This window comes from Podarcis erhardii, assembly GCF_964252035.2.
Source record: "Podarcis erhardii genome assembly, chromosome: 14".
Taxonomy (NCBI): domain Eukaryota; kingdom Metazoa; phylum Chordata; class Lepidosauria; order Squamata; family Lacertidae; genus Podarcis; species Podarcis erhardii.
In genome coordinates this window covers 17,750,663-17,764,073 of record NC_138503.1, presented here as the reverse complement: position 1 = coordinate 17,764,073, position 13,411 = coordinate 17,750,663, and the positions used below count along the sequence as shown (strand labels likewise).

Genomic DNA, 13,411 nt, shown 5'->3' with positions numbered 1-13,411 from the left:
TATTGCATCTAGATCAAGGGAAGTAATAGTGCCACTGTATTCTGCTCTGGTCAGACCTCACCTGGAGTACTGTGTCCAGTTCTGGGCACCACAGTTCAAGAAGGACACTGACAAACTGGAACATGTCCAGAGGAGGGCAACCAAAATGGTCAAAGGCCTGGAAACGATGCCTTATGAGGAACGGCTAAGGGAGCTGGGCATGTTTAGCCTGGAGAAGAGGAGGTTAAGGGGTGAACTGATAGCCATGTTCAAATATATAAAAGGATGTCACATAGAGGAGGGAGAAAGGTTGTTTTCTGCTGCTCCAGAGAAGCGGACACGGAGCAATGGATCCAAACTACAAGAAAGAAGATTCCACCTAAACATTAGGAAGAACTTCCTGACAGTAAGAGCTGTTCGACAGTGGAATTTGCTGCCAAGGAGTGTGGTGGAGTCTCCTTCTTTGGAGGTCTTTAAGCAGAGGCTTGACAACCATATGTCAGGAGTGCTCTGATGGTGTTTCCTGCTTGGCAGGGGGTTGGACTTGATAGCCCTTGTGGTCTCTTCCAACTCTATGATTCTATGATTCTATGGTTCTATGATTCTATGATTCATATACTAGCTTATGCAGACTTAATAGACCAATTTAAACTCTTTTATTATTGATTTGACAAGACTTATTTAATTGCCTGGCAGTCCTATTATTAACCTTTATGACAAATTCGTTGCTGAATAATGAAAGACTCAAGTGGCTCTGGCTCTGGGGATTCTCCTGCAACACCACAAAACAATAAATGTCTTTCATTAGATGGCCGTGTTGTGTATTTACCGGACGTCTAGAGAGCCTTCCCTGAAGTCATATTCTGAAGGTTGTTCCCTTTGAGCAAATAGTGGAGTGGAGATTCTGAAAGTGTAATAAAAGAGTCTGTTGCTACCTTCTGAAAAGTGCTGTTCTTGATTTCCACCCAGACGCCCCCGACCAGTGGGCATGAAAAGCAAATTTGAATGCAAATATGGGCTCCCTTAATGGAACGAGAAATGCCATCGAAGTATTGAAGCTGCTGCAAAGAACTTAAATAATGCAGAAAATGCCGATTTAACAGCACCAGAAACACCCAAATATACTAACCAGCCAAGCCAAAAGTTACTGTTTTGCTGTTTTGTTTTTAATTATTTACTTGTTTTTATCCTGTATTCTGCCAACCACCCTGAGATCTTATGATGAAGGGTGGTGTATAAAACTTTGCTCAGCGCTTCCCAGCGGAGAGGTGACGGTGGTTTTCCTTGCTGCATCCCCTTTGCTGGGTTGCTGCCCTGTGGGAACCACCGCTTGAGGCTTTGTCTGTCTGCTGGCTGGGCTTTCTGCCTTTGGCTCGGGGAGGGGGGGGGCTCAGAAGTTGAACATACCTGTGCCCAGAAAATCCCTTATTTTGGCTGCTGATCCCTTATTTTCGAGGCTACTGCTCCCTTATTTTCAAATCTGTAAGTTGACAGCTATGCCATCCCCACTACTGACTCCCTATTGCTACTCAGCTTAAAAAAAGAAAAGAAAAGAAAGTGTCCCTGGATTCACTGGAAAAAATCTGATAACCATAGGTTATGGTGCCTTCCAGGTGTGGAGCACTTTTGCACCAGGTGTGGAGCACTATCACCCTTGGCCATTGGCCATGCTTGCTAGGGCTAATGAGAGCTGTAGTTCGGCAACATCTGCAGGAGCAAAGGTGCTCCACTCCTGATCTACCTCATCCTCTGTGGATGTAACAGAGCTCTCTGCAGAGGGGGATCCCTCTGGGTTTCTATTGAGCCCTTTTTCCCCCTTTCCCCTCCATCGCTTGTCCCCAGCCAGGCGGGTTCCTGCTGTGCAGGCTGCAAAACGATGCTTGAAAATAGGAGATCCTCTCATGCCTCGTATACACTTGATTTGGCACGCTGTACTCCTCCAGGGTCCTGGCGTGCAATGCAAGGTTTCTCCTGCAAAGAGCACAAACACCCTCTCTGTGCTCTCGGAAACATCATGCCAATTTTCTCCCCTTTCCCAGATTAGGTTTGTTGCATGTGTTACCCACAAAGGAAGGATTCAATTTTAGATTAAGCAGGCGGTGGGGGGAAATGAGTCTATGCCTTTAATTTTTTCTCAGTAGGGAAAAAAAAGTTGACCTCTTCAAGGGTGGGGTGGCAGGGAGAGGTAGGGAACCCTGGCAGCAACTGTAGTATCATATACCTTGATCAGAATTAGCTAAATAACTGCATATTAGCATGCAGGCTTTCAGGATCAGCAGAGTATGTCTTCAGGCTAGATGTAAAGCAAGGCTGCCATACAGGCAGTATTCAGCCCTCATAAGCAGTGTCCAAGTGGAAATTGCTTAAATGTCCTGGAAAATCCGCATAACAGTCAGCCCACCTTTGGAAATATGTTGGGTGGCTACCACAGAAAGACCTGTTTGGTGGTGGCACCGCCTTTTCTGAAACCCCTTCGCCATGTCTGCCTGCTAGGCTTTAAGGTCCGCATTCTCCTCCTCCAACTCAAGACTGACTAAATGCAAACTCTGTGGGTTCAGCATCAAGCTAAACTTTGTTTAACATCGAGCCTGAGGAAGGATTCTGGAGAACTTGAAAGCTTGCTCACTTGCATGACAATTGGATGAAGTACTAAAGGCATTTATTGCCCGTCGGTTGATTTTTGGCTCCTAAGGACTAGCATGGCTTCTTTTGCTAGTTTTGTTTTGTTTTTGCTGAGGCAACTTAAAATGAAATTTGTGCTTGTTGTAAACTCAGCTCTGTCTTTTCCTGTGCTCCATCTTGGTTATCTTATGTAGATAATTGATTTTAGTTAGGAGTTGTAAGCTGCCTTGGGGGCCTTGCAGTTGAAATGTCATAACCCTCAACTGTCCTGGGAAAACCGGGACATCCTGTTTTTTTCATGGCAGCCATTGTGGGCACTGCGATCTCATGTTTCCTCATGATTTTGTGAAGGCATCACTATTGTTGTTGTCATAATAATTTCAATTTATTACCTGCCCTTTAGCATCAGATTCAAGGAATGGTTATGACAATTAAAATCCAGCATTAAACATAATTGAAACAAATTACAGTCCCAAGAATAGGGTAGGCCCTGAAAACAAATATCCCTGGTCAAAGGCCATGGTTAACAGATGTGTGGTAAGCCTACACTGGAAACTTTAGAGTGTTGAACAAATGTTTAATATAAAGGCGGGGGGATTTTGTTTATGAATAAAATAAGATATAAGCAGTTATGGGTGGGAGGGATCAGCACAGATTTTCAAAGAAAAGATTGGTGGCCATTTTTGTGGCAATGGAATCAATGCAAAACAATGTGATGATTATTGGATGGGTTAAGTATGACATAATTAATTGAATTTCTATATGGTTTTGAGTATTACGGAAGAGGGGAAAACTAAATCACAAGGCAAAGGAGGAAATAAAGGGAAATAAATCCCACACACACTCTCAGCGATGAGCTTGCTCAAAAACTCTGTGACAACTGAAATTCTAGAGAAATTCTGAGGTGCCCGTGTATTGAGGCACAAAAAAGGGAAACCTCTTTGCATAGGAAAGAGCACCATTGCTTTGCTGGTTCCTGTGTGCAGAGCCTTTTGAGTCTCCCTGTTAATTTAAATGGAAAGAAGTGATGTACAGGCAAAACAACAGGCCCATGCTCATCTTCCTGTAGGGCGGGAGAACCCCTTTGTGTGCGCATTTGTGAGCTAAAATGCCTTGATATGCACATCACAAAATGAAGCTATGTAAGGAATACTACATCATCTTTTACACACACACACACACACACACACACTCTCAAAGATTCCACTTCAGAAGTTTGATTCAGCTTGTTTATGTTGATGAATAGGGCCTTAAAGGTAAAGGTACCCCTGCCCGTACGGGCCAGTTGTGTCCGACTCTGGGGTTGTGCGCCCATCTCGCTTAAGAGGCCGGGGGCCAGCGCTGTCTGAAGACACTTCCGGGTCACGTGGCCAGCGTGACAAGCTGCATCTGGTGAGCCAGTGCAGCACACGGAAACGCCGTTTACCTTCCCGCTAGTAAGCGGTCCCTATTTATCTACTTGCACCCGGGGTGCTTTCGAACTGCTAGGTTGGCAGGCGCTGGGACCGAGCAACGGGAGCGCACCCCGCCGCGGGGATTCGAACCGCCGACCTGACGATCGGCAAGTCCTAGGCGCTGAGGTTTTACCCACAGCGCCACCCGCGTCCCTGAATAGGGCCTTAGATGCAGATAAAAGGCTGATTCATTTATTCTAGCGTCAAGCAAGATGCACTTCGCTTGCTGATCCAGCAAGACAGCTAGAGCTTTCCATAAAATATTCATGTGCGTCCCAATATTGTTCTCTCTTTAAGAGTATTGTTCTTTGTTTTTTAAAATGTATAGTGTAACAACAATGTGTTCTCCCCAAATGCAATGAAGGTTGTGTCCCAAACAAGAGGCTAAATTGGCATATAAAGGCCAGTGTGGTGTAGCCGTTAGTGTTGGACAAGGACCTCAGAGGCTAAGGGTTCAACTCTCCACTCAGCCTTGAAACTTAACTTATCTCACTCATTGTTGTGAAGATAACATGGAGAGGAGGAGGAGACACACACAACACCACCTTGAGTTTCTTTGGTAAATGAATGAAACAATAAATACTTTATTAAGTCATGGAAAGCTGCAGAGCGGAGAACAGAAATGCTGCTAAATGTACGGCGAACCATAATACATGGTACGGTCATTGTGGTTTGTGGGTGGTGATCAACTACATGTTACTCAGAGCAGACCCATTGAAATTGAGGAACATGACTTGGTTAGATCCATTAACTTCAGTAGGTCTACTCTGGAGTACAGCTCAGTTGGTTACCACCTCCACATCATACCCTCCCAACATTTTTCTGATAAAAATAGGGACGTCCTATATTATTATTATTATTATTTATTATTACCACACCCATCTGGCTGGGTTGCCCCAGCCGCTCTAGGTGGCTTCCAGCATATATAAAAACACAATAAAACATTAAACATTAAAAAAGTCCCTCTACAGGGCTGCCTTCAGATGTCTTCTAAAGACTGTATAGTTACTTATCTCCTTGGCTTGGGGGTTCCATAGCTCCAAATAGTTCAACATTTTTCGGATGAAAATAGGGGCTGTCCCACCATACCCTCCAACATTTCTCTGATGAAAATAAGGCCATCCTAAGGAAATGTGGGACATTCCAGGATCAAATCAGAAACCGGGATGGCTTTGGTAATACCAGGACTGTCCCTGGAAAATAGGGACACTTGGACATATGGCTGAAATCCACCTACTATCAGCCCTGGCCAGTATGGCCAATGCTTAGCAACGATGTGCATTTTCAAGGTTCAGATCAAATCTGCTGGATACAACATTTACCCAGATCCCTTGGGAAAGTGAAGTCCATCTCTCTTTTTCTTTCTCCTGGGCAGTACAGGGACTGATCTAGAGGAGCGGAGAGAGAAATGATAAGCAGGGTTGGTGCCCACAATGCTCACTTGAAACCACAGGTGTGTCTAGGACCCGTAACAGTTGGCAATCTCAATAGAAGAGAACACGAACTTCCTCAGAATGCCAGGCACACAGGTACGGGGGGTGGGGGGAGTTTATTTTCTTATCAGGGAAACCACTGTTCTTTCTGGAGTTTTGGCAGAGGCCCACAAATGCTGGTTTGGCTTACTAGACAGCCATTATCTGTGGTCACCGCCAACCCCCTTTCCAGCTTTGAGTCCTCTGGCATCCAGCAAGGACTTGTGGGTTAGGCAAGGTCATTTCTGATTTCTGATTTGTGCAAGGTATGGGGGAAGTAAGAAGCAAGGCGAGCGCTCTTGTGCTATTTGGAAAAGACTTCTGGATTTGAGACCTCTGCGGTAAGGACAAAGGAGCCAACTCTTAGAGGCCAATGTCCCTTGGCCGCCCTATAAAACATTTGAGGGGCCCCCAAAAGTTGATAAGCATGCAATTCATATGGTGTGCGTGCACTGCGTCTTGTGATAGCTTGTGTTGGGTGGGGCTTACCTGCCCCTACTATTTATTTATTTTTAAGTTGGTACCATTGGGTAGAGAACTGCAGGAACCAGATGTCCCGCTTGCCAGAGGGCTCAGTGCATTTACACTGGCAACTGGATTTGTGAGTCCCTGCATTTTTGGAAAACTGGCTTGATGCACATCGAGAGAGCCCCCCCCCCTCACTTTCCCCCACCACCAGAATGCAAGTGGTTAATGCAGAAAATGGCATTAATTTTGCCTTGCAAATAAATTGATCAGTATGCAAGACGCTTGTCACCAGCTGAATCATGGTCCACAGTTAAGGTAAACAGATCTGGGATGACACTTTCTGAGCAGAATACCAATGCCGTTGTATTTCTTCCCAGAGGTTTTCTGACATTTCGTACGAATTCCTTTTGAAGGAGGGTTCGGCTCCAAGAAGAAAACAGCAGTTTTGCAGGACTTCTTGCCTACGAAGGTGGGAAACATTAGGGTGGGAGGGATATGATCTACTGCATAGCATTGCTGAGTCTGGATTTGCTTATTAATTTGTGTGTTTTATTTGTGGTGAGAGAGAGGTAATTTGCTATATAACCTGCTTGTCGGTTTGGAGTTTTCTGTAAAGGTATATGCAAAAATATTCTGTGTCCGTTCATCGTTCCATTGTGCTTGCAGGATTCATTTTTATATTGTGCTGGTAAAGTGCTATAAGTGCGATAAAAGGTGGGATGTCATTGCAACATAGCCTTCTGCTGAGTCAGACCATGCATGCCTCTTGCTCTGTACTGTCTGCACTGCCTGCCAGTGGCTCTCCTGGCTTTCAGGCAAAGGTTGAACCTCGGATCTTCGATATGCAAGGCAGATTCTCTATCGCCGAGCTACAGCCTTTTTTTGGAACAATCTTTTACAGTGGATATTATCTTGAGGCTTTTATTTCAGTGAGTTCTTTGCTGCCAAGTGGCTTGGGAGACTCTCCCTCCCTCTCTCCCACCCTCTTTAAATCTTTGTGTATTAAACTCTTTCATAAAACTGCTGGCTATTGCTGGTGGCAAAAGGCCTTTAATTTGCAAGGCTCAGAATCCAGTATTATTAGTCTGGCTCTTTTTTTTAAAAGGATAATTTCATGTGCTGCTGATTCAAGCTAAGAAATATTATCTCCCTGGCATTCATGTAAAATGGAGACTTGTTTGGAAGGAATAGGTAATTCAGGGCACGCAGCCAGATATGTTAAAACTTGTATATATACCGTATTTTTCGCTCTATAACACGCACCAGACCATAACACACGTAATTTTTAGAGGAGGAAAACAAGAAAAAAAATATTCTAAACAAAACAGTGGATATATGATTTTTGTGGTTCATGCTGTGATCTGACAGTGAGTTTGGAGTAGCCCAATGCAAAAATCCTGAGGATCCATGTGGATCCGTGCTTTGTAACCACGTTTTAAGTGGGGAAGGAAGGAAAAGCACTCAAGGGACAAGGAACACGCGTGGGGTGTGTGGCGAAGGATGCTGCTAATAATGCAGGAGAGGAGTTTAAGGGGAGAAGGAACACACATGGGGTGGGTGGAGAAGGATGCTGCTAATAATGAAGAAGAGGGGTATAAGGGGAGAAGTCTCCTCTTCCCTCCCACTTTGCTCCTTTAAAGAAGCAGGCTCTCTGTCCCTCTCTCTTCCCCACTCCGCGACTCTTCTCCCGCTTTGCTGTTTCAAAGCAAGCCACGGAGGAGGGAAGGAAGGGGAACCATGGATCCTCTGCTCACGACTGCAGCAGATCCCCTCCGCCACCCGCAGGCATTCGCTCCATAACACGCACAGACATTTCCCCTTACTTTCTAGGAGGAAAAAAGTGAGTGTTATGGTGCAAAAAATACGGTATTTTTTTAAAAAAACACCCCAGATTTATATGCTGCAATCATATGCATGTCTGGGAATTCCATTGAACTTCCACGTAAAGACGTATAGGATCGGGTTGATAACCTGGTTAATTTAGGCTTGTAAGCAGCCATCTACAAAGCCCTAAGATTCTTCCTGGAGCAGGAAGAATCTTGTTTATTTCACTGATGCCTCTGTACTGTAACACCTGATTACCTGAGGTGAATAGAAATTCATTTCCAGGTGACCAGAACATAAATAGTAAGAGAGTTTTTGCTCTTAAGGCTGCCGATGTGCCACAAATGAGAGAAGTAGTGGTATTGAGGCAAATGGGATACTTAAGGCTGTTTGTAGCCTAGTAACTATTATGGACTTAATTGCAAAGTTTAACTTTGTGCCTGAGCTCTTGGCATGCAGCACTGGGATCTTTCATCCCAGGTTTCGAAATTCACCAGGCGCATTTTGCACCTGGCTATCTGCCACTTGCAACCAAGTGAAGATGCTGGGACGCCAGGATGGGGCCTGACGTCTCCACCATCTGGAGGTGCATGCCTGGAGATCCTTGGATCTTGCTAGCAACACATCCTGTAGATATTTTATCTGCACAATTGGAATGAATTTCAGGAACCAAAAAGTTGCATTGAAAAATATGGCCCCCAAATGGCAGCAAAGTATTCTGTTTTGGCCACTGTAACCCTTGTTTAAGGAGCCATTTGGTGCCTAAGCTTAGCTATCTGAGTTTCTAACACTGCTTTCAGTTGTTATAGATGTAGTATTAGAACATAACAAATTCATGAGAAGGTACCCTTTTCATACTGAATTCTTTCCACCTGTCTCCTCCCAGGATCTAGGAAAGGTGATGCGGCAGCTGACATACGTACCTGAACCCCTGTCATCTTTTTTCTTTGAAATTAAGAGCAGCCTGCAATATTGCCTACTGTAGCACTATATATAATTTACTTAAAAGGAAGATACTTCCCCGCCTCCTTTTAAACCAAACCCAGAAATTTTCAATTAACCTCGGTTTCCCATTTTATCCAAGGTTAAAAGCTTCAGAACAAGCCAGCATCTTAAACGACTGTTTGAAGTTGGTGTAAAATCTTTCCTTGTTCTGACTCTGATAACCAGGTTGTTGTTTTTTACTTTGGAAGAAGCAGGCAAGCACGATGAATCAAAGACCTCCGAATTTTATTGTGGTGCACCAAGAAGAGAGAAGGGAGTCGACTGTGTGTGTTGTCTCAAGGATTGTCCATATCGCAACATCTTTGTTTATATTATTTATTTTGTTATGTATTTTGTTCTCACTCTGGGCCAGCAGGGGGATACTGTAGATAGTTTTCACTCAGGTCCACATATGTAAAAAAGGGATTGAAAGTGACGTTCAGTGATTGGATAGTTACAGAAGGTTGTTACAGTTGCGTTGTACTGGAGCTCTATATAAGCAGGCTGCCTGAACCCTTCAGTCCAGTTCTGTTTTGGCCTGTGAATAAACAAGAGCTGTTTGAAGAATCGCTGTGTCATCTGATATGTTCACCCACAACTTAACATATTTGATAATATTTATATACTCCTTTATAGAAAAGAACCCTAAGCGGCTTACATAAAATAGTATATTGAATCAATATATGCAGGCATTGAATTTAGTGAGACTAACAGAACGATCCTAACTATAAAGAGCTGGTGTAAGTTACACTGGCATAAGTTTCCTCTGTTGTGAACTCTGCAGTAGGTTTTTGGAGAAATTTAATACAGTATACGCTACCCTTTTTGCTGGCTGAGTTCTGCTGGGTTGCTGAAAAGTGTTTAAAGAGATATAAGTCTCTCCCCCCCCCCCAATACCTTCCTTCCCTCTCCCCCTCGCAGTCCTTTTTTTGGTACTTACAACAGAATAAGTCGCACCTGGTTTCCCTGGCTGAGCCCCTGCTGATCTGGGGTGAGGGACATATGCCAGTCAAGCCCTAGTTCAGCTGGGACATCCCAATATCCACCAGATCCGAACTATCTCATCTTGGAGGATCTTGGGTTTGGATTGTGCTGCTACCTAGAAATACAGTGGTACCTCAGGTTACATACGCTTCAGGTTACATACGCTTCAGGTTACAGATTCCGCTAACCCAGAAATAGTGCTTCAGGTTAAGAACTTTGCTTCAGGATGAGAACAGAAATCGGGCTCCGGCGGCGCGGCAGCAGCGGGAGGCCCCATTAGCTAAAGTGGTGCTTCAGGTTAAGAACAGTTTCAGGTTAAGTACAGACCTCTGGAACGAAGTAAGTACGGTACTTAACCTGAGGTACCACTGTAAGTGGCTGTAGGACTGCAGCCACAGTATGGCTTCAGTTCAAATAAATGTAAAGCTTTGCTTTTTAAATTAACATCATTTGAATGCTTGTAAATGTTAATGAAAGCGTGACAGCTCAGTAGTGAGCACTTCCTTGACTTCAGATTTTAAGGTTTAAAATGAAGGCGTCAAAAATGGTTACCATGCCAATTTTAGCATAGATGTATTGCTTCCCTAGACAAGTGCATAAAGAAACATGTTTCCTATGTAGAACCACCTGGGGGGAAAGTCAGTTACAACCTTGGTTTTTTTTATTTGACTCGTATCATATATCCATTCTAGTTGCTCAGTTTGACTTGACTTGAGCTTCATGAAATGATGCATTTCTATAAGTGGAAAATGTTCTGCGGAAAAAATATAATAGCAGAAAATGTTCCGCCCAATGTAATTGGTTCTGAATTGTGCTCATAAGAGGACATTGCAAGTATTTCACTTATCAGAGATTTCAGTTGCAGCTTGACTGCACCTCCTGGGCATAAAAGGGAGATGTTTCTCACCCGGATTTCCTCTTAAAATGCATTGTTTCAGTCTTTCTGCTCTGTAGCACTTTTGGCTGATGAAGAGTTCCCCTAATAAAACCTAATGTACCAGGCAAATTTCCTCCAAGTAATATTCAGTAGCAATGATACTACATAAAATGCCCATCATTGCATGGTGACTGGGTACAATATAAGTTGACTTTAAGGAGTTCTCCAGACACAGTGGAACTGCCACAGAGATGTGTTGAAATATTACACTTCTTTTCCGTAGATCAGACATTGCACCAGATCGTGGTTAAGCTTAACTGTGGTTTGATGTGATGCCTGAACTGATAAACCATGGCTTGCATTTGGCCTACAGAGCAAAGATAACATTGGGCTGTAGCCTTACACTCTAACCACTACACCACACTGACTCTGCTTCATCACACACTATACCATAATACAGGCAATCCTCATTTTGCATGGGGGTTACATTGAAGACCCCCATGTGCATCGGTGGGGCCCCTGTTCCGCCCTTTTAGTGACGTTTTCAGGTCACTTCCAGGTTTGGCGCCATGCGCATGTGCGCAATCGAATATCAGCTGGATGTGCATAAATCCGTTGTTGTATGTATGCATGTTTTGGTGGTTCAGTGACAAACATGACCACTTTAATTGTCTTATCCCAGATGCAGTTACCATCTGGTTGCTTTTCTTTGCCATTTTCCATTGGCTCTTGAAAACCACTTTGTTCCATTAGGCTTTTAATAATGATCTGTTCCCCTGTGGGCCTTTTCTGTCTACATGTGATTTGATCACTTGTTTTCATTTGAGCTCTTGTCTGCATTTGATTTGTGCCTTTTTTTGATGGTTGCTGTTAGCTTTTGACTTGTTTTAAGGTAAGGTAAAAGGTAAAGTACCCCTGGACGATTAAGTCCAGTCAAAGGCGACTATGGGGTGCGGCGCTCAACTCACTTTCAGGCCAAGGGAGTCGGTGTTTGTCCACAGACAGCTTTCAGGGTTATGTAGCTAGCATGACTAAACCGCTTCTGGCACAACGGGACACTGTGATGGAAGCCAGAGCGCATGGAAACACCATTTACCTTACCGCCACAGCGGTACCTACCGTATTTTTCGCTCTATAACACGCACCAGACCATAACACGCACGTAGTTTTTAGAGGAGGAAAACAAGAAAAAAATATTCTAAACGAAATAGTGATATATGATTTTTGTGGTTCATGCTGTGGCCACAGACATGTGATCTGACAGTGAGTTTGGAGTAGCCCATTGCAAAAATCCTGAGGATCCATGTGGATCCATGCTTTGTAACCATGGAGGAGGGAAGGAAGGGGAACCATGGATCCTCTGCTCCCGACTGCAGCAGATCCCCCCCGCCACCCGCAGGCATTCGCTCCATAATACGCACAGACATTTCCCCTTACTTTCTAGGAGGAAAAAAGTGAGTGTTATGGTGCAAAAAATATGGTATTTATCTACTTGCACTGGCGTGCTTTTGAACTGCTAGGTTGGCAGAAGCTGGGACAGAGCAACGGGAGCTCACCCTGTTGCGCGGATTCAAACCTTTCAATCAGAAAGCCCAAGAGGCTCAGTGGTTTAGACCACAGCGCCACCCGCTCCCTTTAAACCTTTTAAACCTTTATTGTACAGTACTTCATTTCATTTAAACTAAATTATGACATTAGAAAGTCATAATAATTGCAACCACAATAATAATCACCACAGCCACCACCATCATAATAATACCACCAGAATAGCTTGTGATGCAAATTAGGAAAATGATGCAAAGTAGGAAAGGAAAGTAGTAGAGGAAATGCTTTGCACTCAGAAGGTTCTAGGTTCAATCCCCAGAATCTCCAGGTATGACTGGAGAGACTTTCGCCCGAGAGAAACCCTGAAGAACCATTGCTGGTCAGTGAATTTCTTTGATAAGATTGTTTTTATCCACCCTTTACCACATGTTTCCTAGTTATGGAAATATAATCATACAATTTGTTTTAAAAAACAAGTAAAGCAGTTTCTCCAGTTATATATAAAAAGTGAAACAGTTATAAGCAAAAGCAGCGTGTTTTTGTTGTTTAGTCGTTTAGTCGTGTCCGACTCTTCGTGACCCCATGGACCAGAGCACGCCAGGCACTCCTGTCTTCCACTGCCTCCCACAGTTTGGTCAGACTCATGTTTGTAGCTTCGAATACACTATCCAACCATCTCGTCCTCTGTCATCCCCTTCTCCTTGTGCCCTCCAGACGTAGTATAAGCTAAACAAAACACAGGTGTGTGTTCCACAAAAATACCTTACCTGTCAAAGGCCGGGGTAAAGAGCTGTGTATTCATACAGCAGAAGTTATGCAATGAAGAAGCTAGAGATGCAACTTGCATTGCAGGGGTTTGGAACTAGAAGACCCTTGAGGTCCCTTCCAGCTGTACAATTTTATGATTCTAGCTCTGTTCGAAGGGTGCTCCACAATTTAGGGGCCGCCACAGAAAAAGCCATCTCCACACACTTCTTAGGCAGTGTTAGAAACTCAGCTATGTAAGCTCATCGCCAAATGACACCTTTAAGCCTGGGTTTCGGTTGCCACAACGGTATATACAGGCACCATGTTTTCCTCAATGAAGTTTTTTTGGTCATTATTAATTTCATTTCCATATACCATTTTACATTTAAAAATAAATAAATCCCAAAGCACTTCACAGCACATTGAAACATCAAACAAAACCATCCAGAATAAAG

At 43.8% G+C, this 13,411-nt stretch overlaps 1 protein-coding gene across 4 annotated transcripts in view; it reads left to right on the top strand.

Moving 5' to 3' along the window:
• ARNT2 (aryl hydrocarbon receptor nuclear translocator 2) overlaps positions 1–13,411 on the top strand; it is a 155,010-nt gene that overhangs the window by 19,762 nt on the left and 121,837 nt on the right. Inside the window, exon 1 of one of the 4 annotated variants that reach the window (XM_081838935.1) lies at positions 6,322–6,464. The exons of the other annotated variants lie outside the window; for them this stretch is intronic. The gene's annotated coding sequence lies outside the window, so the exon portion shown is untranslated. Of the gene's footprint in view, positions 1–6,321; positions 6,465–13,411 lie in introns of those variants that run through there. 4 annotated transcript variants of the gene reach the window in all.